Below are 9578 nucleotides of genomic sequence, written 5' to 3' on the forward strand. Positions count from 1 at the left end.
CACACACACACAAACACATCCACACAGATGTACTTATTTCCCGAAAATGTATCAATAGGTCAAAATCTAAATGTAGTGCTTTGTACAGTATCCTCTCTCAGCTAGATACTTGAAATTAAATATAAAAAAATAACAGTTCAGTATAAAATTGTATGAAAATAAGGGCAATCAGTTTTACTGAAATATAACAATTTAAAAAAGCATTCTTAATAATAAACTTATTCTATTTTAGGCTACACGAAAATAAATATGTAAATGGGAAATATGTAACACTAAATATATTACTACATTTATGTTGTATTTTTTCATGCTTGGCATAACAGACAGTTCATGTAAACTTACCTATACCAAAACTGCACTGCACAAATCTTTAAAAATAATGTCTTTAAAATAATGTAGAAACAACATATTTGTAGCATGTCCTCTCCACGTTACACTACCTGGCTGTAACGCCGTTCACAACAAATGCAAAAGATGTTTAAAACAACAACTTTTTAAAAAATACTAGAAGAGAGTATGCACTGTGCAAACAACTTTAATGGAGAACAGCAAGCAAAACAAAACAAGAACAACAACGACAAAACAGTTGAAGTTCTCAAAGCTGGTTGGGGTGTGGAGTCTCGGTCAAAAAATGTTGGAACTCCCTGGCAGGCTCCCATGTGTCATCCCAAGTTTTGCCACTGTAAAATATCAAAAGTGCACATATATCATTAGAAGACAGGACAAAAATCAAGATCATTGACACTGGTGGATTAGCTAGAAAGGGCTTTGACTTGCAGAATGCTGACTACGTTTTAAAATTTCAGCATGTTTTCATGTTTTATTACAAGTAGACCTGGCAGTTCTACAGACTCAGGGATCAGGAGTGACTGCATCTTGCTTCCACTGCCATTCATCATTGTTCTCCTCTTCTTCATATTCAGTACTGCTCTTATTTTCTCACTTCCCTAATCTTCCTAATGCATTTTATCACCACTACTGTCACTGTTTCCATCTTCATTGCTCAAAAATATGATGCAAATCACATGTAGAACAGCATTCTCCATCCAAGTTTAGTGTTTCAGATGCTGACAAATTATTTTATGCATGCATGATTCCCCTATTAAAAAAGTAATAGACTTAAAATGCATTTATTTTACTCTAAGTATAGTTCAAATCTATTAACATATTTACTGACATATCGCTCAAAACTTACTGATATAAAAAAATAATTACATTTTACATGGAATACTACTTGTGGACAAAGCACATTTCTTAATATTAATCAAAAATTTAATGTTTAATGTCACTATTGATGAGAATTGTATGATAATGATTAAAGTGTACACAACATTTACTTGCAATAGTTGCACTTTAGCACAGTCAAATATATCCAAGTATATCTTTAGTTGGACTTCAGTACTACTTCTGCATTAAGTATTAAGCATTAAATTGTTCCAATTTAATAGGCTTCAAATATACCAGGTTTGTATACTAAAAGTACAATTACAGAGTATATTTTATTAAGTAAATAATAAGTAAATTTATTTGTAGTATACTTAGCATGTAAATAAATATATTGCAAATATATTTTAGCATATTTATTTTTCACTAAGGTCACGTCTACTGTAAAACATTACTGGTAATGTCCATGGTCAATGTCCTGCTCAATAAATAGGCTTTAGCTAGTTGTGTATGTATAGTAGCAGCTTGAGTACTTGACTAGAAATTAAAAATGTTATCACATCAGCTAGCTCCATTTTATTTTTAATACACTGGCTGACTGTCAACTATTTTTAAAATTGTATGAATTAGAAAGCACTGAATTGTCCAGCTTCCACAATCCATTGTGTCCACTTCTAATTCATAAATTCTCGGCTCTTTTTAATAACTAGATATCTAAATTGACACAAGGAGGTAGATCTTTCTCCTATCTGTATCCAAAATAATGGAATATTCTTTAAAGAACTTGATATTTAGTCACACTTTAGTTTTTATTCCAGACAACTGACCATTGCCCATGTCCTAGCAAAACCTTGTATCAGTTTTTTTACAGACTACCTCAGAGGATGATTTCCTGCCAGGATCAATTACATGACTAGGGAGCTTTCTCTTGCCACAGACATCAATAAAATGAACTTCCATGTTGTTCTGAGAATTAAATTGAGTTTAACAGAGTTATTTAATTACATAATTTATGTTGGAAAATAAATGCTGATGTTATATTTGATGTTATATTTGAACATTCAAGGAGTTGGGGGGAAAATAAATAAAGGAGAGATGGCGTTAAGAAGAGCTCGTCCATGTCTGAGGGTTTTACTTTATTAATCTTTTAGTTTACGCAGAATTAAAGCACCGAAATCACCCATACCCTTGTGAAAAAAGTACATTTTGTGTATTTGTATTGTATTTCTAGTTGCAACAGTACATTGCAAATATACTAGCAAAAAGTGTACTAATTTTAAATATAAAAAAGTATATTACCACAATGCTTTTACTTAATTATTATTATTAATAAGTATTATTATTGTAAAAATAAGTCAATAATAATAATTGTAATTTAGTATATTTCCTTAAAAATAATATATTTATGGTTTCAAGCATGCAATTATCTTACACAGGCATATACTTAAAGTGTACTAATTATACTTAAAGTTGTCTCAATTTAGCACATAAAAGTACACTAAATACACTTAAAGTTATGCTTTACTACAACTTAATTACAATTAAAATATATTTAGCACAAAATTAGTATGTCGAAAATAGCACACTTCAAATTAACTAATCATTAATACACTAAAGGTATACTGACAATTAGTATGGCTGCAAGTATACTTAGCATATTTTTTTTCACTAGGGTAAACAAGTAAGCAGAACACTGCTTTCAAGAGACCATTTGAGCATTGCTAACATCATATTGGTCATGGAATAGACTACTTAGCATTGCAATGAAATTAAATAGTTAATAAAACACAACTTACCACACAGCGCAAGACAACCAGTGGACTTTCAATTCTGCTTTTCCCTACACACACACACACAAAGTAATAATTATTTTAGCTGTTTAAGCAATCACTGAATTGTTATCTTTAAAGGCCAGAGTCACTGAGACAAACATGCAGCTTAATAAAAAACATTTTACCTCATTCATTCTTTCCCCAGTTATTTTATCGAATAGGAAGATCTTCTGCCTACTACATTTCCGGCAACCTGAATGATTAAAAGACAAGGAAAGTTTATTAAGCAACGAATGTCAAGCTTTGTAGTTGAATCTCCAGTTAATAGTTATCATTTTACTTGTGAGGTGAACTGTGGTCCCACTTTGTCCCTGCTTATTGTCAATCAAGTAAAATATACTGTGCTGGGTTTCCAAAAGCCATCCTAGCTTAAGGGGGTCATCACAAGCCCAATTTTCACAAGTTCATATGATTTTTCTTTAGGGTCTTAATGAAAAGTCTCTAATATACTTTGATTAAAAATTCTCAATAGTAGTGTAAAAAAAAAAAAAAACCTTTTACCTTGTCAAAATCAGCTCTGCAAAATGTCAACTCATTTTACTGCAAGGTCCAAATAATACTTACATTTGCTGTGGGTGAAGCTGTAACAGGAACAATTTGCACAAACATAGACGCAAATGATAGGAGTCGGATATTACTTTTAAAAATTAAACATACCACTGGGTGGATTTTCATCATTGTAGGCTTGTTGTGTTCACAAACTACCAACACACATTAATGTTCAAACAACATGAAAAAGTTGGTTTTGCATCCGATGACCCCTTCAAAATAGTGATTGACATTAACCACAGCCCTTGGACGCTGGCCACTTAAACACAGTTAAACAACTTAACCAACCAAAAACAAAAACAACCAACCAAATAAATCTAATTTACCTGAAGTCAACTTTAATAGTGTGGATTAAGGTTTACCACTGAAAAAAAAAACTTACTTTTTCTTCTCTTCTTCACATATGGCCCCTCCTGACTCAAGGACTGGGAGATGGAAGAAGCAGCAGGTGGAGGACAAGACTGTGGAAGGGAGAGATCAGTGGTCATAAGACATAGAGAAGAGACAGAGGTGGCAGAAGGGGCTGGTGTCGTCCTTTTCTTCCTGTGTCGCAAAGACTTAGAACATGGCAGTGGAGGTGAAGGAGGAGAAGAGTATGGAGGAAGAACAACAGTAGAGGAGGAAGGAGAGAGAGAAGTGGGAGAGTGTGGGAAAGAGAGAGGAACCAGGTCGAGTACAAATACAGTCTCGGACTCCTTTGTGAGACTGTCCGACTGCTCCACGGTGAGGCTCTCCGGCTGTTCCACGGTGAGGCTCTCCGGCTGCTCCACGGTGAGGCTCTCCGGCTGCTCCACAACGGAACCGTTGCACTGCTCCTGACTGGGGCTGTTGTGCTGCTCTGCTATGGGGATGTCATTGTACATATATTTTAAATAATAATTATTATTTTTGAACAAAAATCTTGCTCTTACCCTTAGTCAAGATAAATTCGTAAGCCCTTCGCATCTTCTCCAAAAAATTTCTTGTGACAGGAGTGGGGTGCAGATGGGTTATTATGTCTGCAACTCACTTATTAGATTTTTTTTTTTTATCTTGTTTTCCTATAAATAAAATGGGCTTGTAACCCACTGCCTCAAGTTTCCGCACCTGAAATGAACAAAAGCAGTTACTACACATTAGTTAAACCCACTGAAATATTAGATACATTAGTACTGTATAAAGCAATTTTATTTTAAGGTCATTTAATGAAGTGCAATGTTAGAAAATGAGCCTTAATCTGTTTTGTAAATATTATTTGAGAAAAAGCATTACCACATCTTGTATTTTATATGATCAAAGTTCAATTTCAGATAAGGCCAGAGGTACTCTTTCAGTTTCTAACATTGCCAACATGACTGAGTCATTATGTGACAGAGAACACAACTTATTGTTTCTCTTTAACACAATTTAAAGATAAAGATAGAGTCTTCCTTAAATATAAAGGCCACATCACACTGGTACTAGTCTATGATATGTGACAAATATGTGCTTACAGTTACACTTCAAATAACACTTATGAAAAATTAGCTTTTTTTTACTTACTGCAATACGGGCAGAATCAATTATGCGGCCAACATTTCTGCTTTTCATAACAGATTTCCCCCACTCGCTGTCCAGTGACACCACTTTTTCTTTTAATTTTTGTTTATTGGACAGACTTCCAAAGCAGACATAGCAGGTTTTCCTGCTTGCCTGATTGGGAGTCTGGCAAGATGGGCACGGCCTAAATTTGGGCCTTGTCATAACTTAAACAAAAAAAACTAAAATAATATACAGCAGAAATAAACAAAACAAACAAACAAAAAAAACAGACAGACTAAGACCTATTGAGAGGAACAGAATAATGGACAGATACAGATGTAAAGAGAGAGAGAGAGAGAGAGAGAGAGAGAGAGAGAGAGAGAGAGAGAGAGAGAGAGAGGGACAGCAATCTACAGAGAGACAAGTTAAAAAGACAGACGTGGCTCTTAAAAGTGCCTTTGGTTTGTGTGTGTGTGTGTGTGTGTGTGTGTGTGTGTGTGTGTGTGTGTGTGTGTGTGTGTGTGTGTCTGTGTGTGGGTCGTGTTAAATAAAGGAGAAGTGAGAAGCTGGTAAATGTGAAGGACCTGGTAAGAGAAAAAAAATCAGAATTCAGAATTTCTTACAATTTTACCAGTTATTTTTTCATCAGTGTTGGCAGATTAGGCAGTTTTTGACTGGTTTTGAGTTGTACTACATGGGATAAAATGGGCTTGGACAGGTGAAATTTTGATAACTCTGTTATGCCAAATGACAGATATGGAAAACAGTTTACAATGTCGAAACAAAGTAGCCTTCTTTAGAGAAGAACACTTAATTTGCTTAATTATGACATATTAAATAATTGTGGTAAGCCACAGTATTGTCGTAGCTATGAATACATTTGTATTGTGTACCATTGTTAAGATTTGTGTTTTTACTATATAATTTTGTGTGGATTTCTAACAATTACTGGAAAACAAACCAATCTGGCAACACTGTTCCTCATCTCAACATTTATAATTGGCTGAAGTGTTGTGAGCTACTGTAATATGAAAACACATAATAAAAATCATGCAATCTCCTATCATATTACCTCGCATTATTATATGTGGAAAAAAATAAACAAACTTGAATTTAATTAGCTAACTTACTAGCATACTACACATATGGTGCAGCTAATTATATTTTTATAATGTCTGCTGTCATTTACTGCATCACGAAACTACTACCTTGCACTTCTAAAGGTTCTAAACACAACTTCTTGACCTGAAAACGACTTTTTGTACCGAAAATGTAAGAAATTGTTCACATCTACTTACCGAGTGGAAAATCGCAATGGATCTTGGGATCGCGCCATACAATGACGTCAGCTCCACAGATTGATTGATTTATTAATAAATAAATAAAAATACAATATAAATAATCAATCAACCAACCAATAAACAAACAAACAAATAATTAAATAATAATGATTATTATTATTAATCGCACTGCTCTGATTAATCATTGATTAACCAAACAAAATCACAGCACATTACACACAGTACGCTTATCAATATCAATAAACCTCCGATAAAAACTAGAAAACACCTAAAGTGCTTAGGATACTGGTGTTGCTCGCGCTATGGAGCGTTGCTAAAGTCAGCGCTGAACGCTGTTTCACAGACAGCACTTTGATATCAGACAGCGTTTATTTTATTTTAAAATAAAATAAAAATCAGTTGACGAGCTAAATAAATATGACCTTGTGGCCGCCAACTGACTAGTCCTGCCATAACTTATTTATTCTTTTTTTTATTCCTATTTATCGTGGTTACGACCCACCTAACACGTCAAATTTCAACGCCTCAGGCTCCGGTACAGATTCTGTAGGGAATCCCTGCACGTCTAAATGTGACGCTGAAGGGGTACCCTGTTCGTCAAAAAGTGACGCCGAGGGTTCCTGATCAAGCGTCAATATATGACGAGTTGGGAGTGAGACCATCCATCCATCCATCCACCGATAGCAGCGTCCATAGCAGCCAAAACGTTGCAGTTTCACATTATTCTGGCGAGATCTGAAAAATCTTCACAACAACGAGCAAGCGAGTGATTGTGTACATTGACTGAGTGAATATTATGAAACTAATATATATATTTCTCGCTAGAAATGTAACCAAAACTTATTTTTATGCAGAAACTAATTCTAAATATTGAGTTTTTCACTAAAAATGAGAGAAATGTCCGCCATGTTTTTTGTTCTCACGGTCGGAATCTTGAAAGTCACGTGACTTGGACGTAAAACAATAGGAAAAGAATAGGCAAAAAAAAACGTAACAGTCATACAATTCAAGGGCCGTTATTGTAACCCCTCTACGTTTTGCACTTTGGACCAACGTAGTCAGGGTACGTTTTTATATGAGACTGGGTTGGTTATTCTATATGCATTGCATTTTTAAGGCAGAGTTTAACTGATAAATATTACCATACTTGATTAAAAACAGTTGTTGTTTTGGAGGGTTTTTTTTTTATGTAATTTCAAAGTTCCATTGAGGCATTACCTAATAAAATATGCACTAATTTCTGAACATGAATATATGATATTTTAGACAAGTAAATGGGTTGCAGACCCGGTTACAGTTACACCAAATAGACATTTTTGACTTTAAACCTTTAAATGCAAAATGGTTTTTGATTCAGAAACTGAAAGCATTCATCAAGTCATTCTATATGCATTGCATTTTTAAGGCGGATTTTAACTGATAAATATCACCATACTTGATTAAAAACAGTTGTTATTGTTTTGGATTTCAGGTTTTCTGAAATGTTATTTTAAATATGCAATTGAGGCATTAACTAATAAAATATGCACTAATTTCTGAACATGAATATATGATATTTTAGACAAGTAAATGGGTTGCAGACCCGGTTACAGTTACACCAAATAGACATTTTTGACTTTAAGCCCTACAAAATGATCAAATGCAAAATGTTTTTTGATTCAGAAACTGAAAGCATTCATCAAGTCATTCTATATGCATTGCATTTTTAAGGCGGATTTTAACTGATAAATATCACCATACTTGATTAAAATTAGTTGTTATTGTTTGGATTTTTCTGAAATGTTATTTTAAATATGCAATTGAGGCATTAACTAATAAAATATGCATTAATTTGTCTGAACATTGGATAAAGCTAGGTTCAAAATTCTTTCATTTTGTTAACAATGTAGAGTTGTTTGGGGGATTTTGGATCTCTCTCTTGGACGTCATAAATCAGAAAATAAAAAAAGTTATATAAACTCATTTTGAGTAAAACTGCCTTTCGAAATATGTATTGTAATTGAAATCGTCAGATGCAAATATATAAAATGGCCATTTAAATGTGTATTTTGGATGCTTTCTACTGGTTTGAAAGAAGTCCAGTTACGAAAGCAAAATAGCCCAAAATCTCAAAATTGACCGGCGCCTGAACAAACAATGGTTTTACCGGTAATGTCTTAAATAAATAAATGAATAATAAAAATGAACGTCACATCACTGACCAATATGTTACCGTAATGACGGGCCTCTCCTGCCAAGCAAACATGGTGGTTTAATTTCACCATCGAAATCTAAAGTAACGACAGATATCAGACCTGAAATCCGTTTGTTGCCTAACCATTGCCTGCGAAGCATTAATCTCTTCAACCGTCTGTTTCTAGTCAGTCTCAGTGAATGCATTTAAAAGGAGAATGCATTTCCTTTTGTAACAGCTTGTAAACTTCAAGGTCTGTCTTTGACTTTCTGCTGAATTCGAAACAGATCGCACTTTCCTCTGCAGCCATTCACCTGTGTATGTGTTTGTTTGCTACCTTTCTGCTCTCCTCCAAAGAGTTCCTTTGCCTAACCAATCAGTAGCTCTGCAACTATTCCGATAACTGATTAATCAACGTCCAAATATCGAATTTTATGTACACCGTCTCATTGAAAAAGCATGCCTGCATCTCCTCGGGCAATCTGAGCTTATGTGTCTCTTTCAAAGCTCAATCCTTTTGAAAATCAAGCCAGTTAGCAGACGTACGCTTTAATCGCACTACCTCACGGAATCAAAAAAGAAGTATGAAAGAGATGCGGGAGTCACTTCAAAGATCTGCTGCTTTGTTTTGGAAAGTGAAGCGAATGAAGTCTGAAATGAGGATGTTAATGTTGGGAGTCATTCTCACTGACATCTTTGATTTCCGCTGGGCCACTCCTCGAAAAATCAAAACAAATCGAGGGAAGTGGCTAGAGAAAGAAAGCAATTGAAGATGTCAGTAAACACAGAAGTCAGCTGTGTGGAGTGTGTTTGTTAACACGTAGAACAGAACGTCTTTGCTGTCCGACTTTTATAGTTGCTAGTAAATTACATATCTGGTTGTTATGACCGTAATGGAATGGACTTTTATGTTTTAAGGAGTGAATTGGACCACTTCTGTGCACATCTTTTTCACTATCCACTTTAACCGTGCACTGAATGTACTGAATTAGCAATTTAAATGAAATAATTATCATGCATTTCAGCAAAATCATGACTAAATTAAAAACTTTCTACAGG

General features: G+C 34.5%; 1 long non-coding RNA gene across 1 annotated transcript; it reads right to left on the minus strand.

Annotated features, from left to right (window-relative positions):
* Positions 1-519: 519 nt before the first annotated feature.
* Positions 520-3225, minus strand: LOC141348924 (uncharacterized). The gene is made up of 3 exons (XR_012357592.1): positions 3122-3225; positions 2961-3004; positions 520-680 (listed from the first exon to the last, which is right to left on the minus strand). It is a non-coding gene; the product is annotated as an uncharacterized lncRNA (long non-coding RNA).
* Between the last annotated feature and the right edge of the window lie 6353 nt (positions 3226-9578).

Source organism: Garra rufa, chromosome 13 (genome assembly GCF_049309525.1).
Source record: "Garra rufa chromosome 13, GarRuf1.0, whole genome shotgun sequence".
NCBI classification, from domain to species: domain Eukaryota; kingdom Metazoa; phylum Chordata; class Actinopteri; order Cypriniformes; family Cyprinidae; genus Garra; species Garra rufa.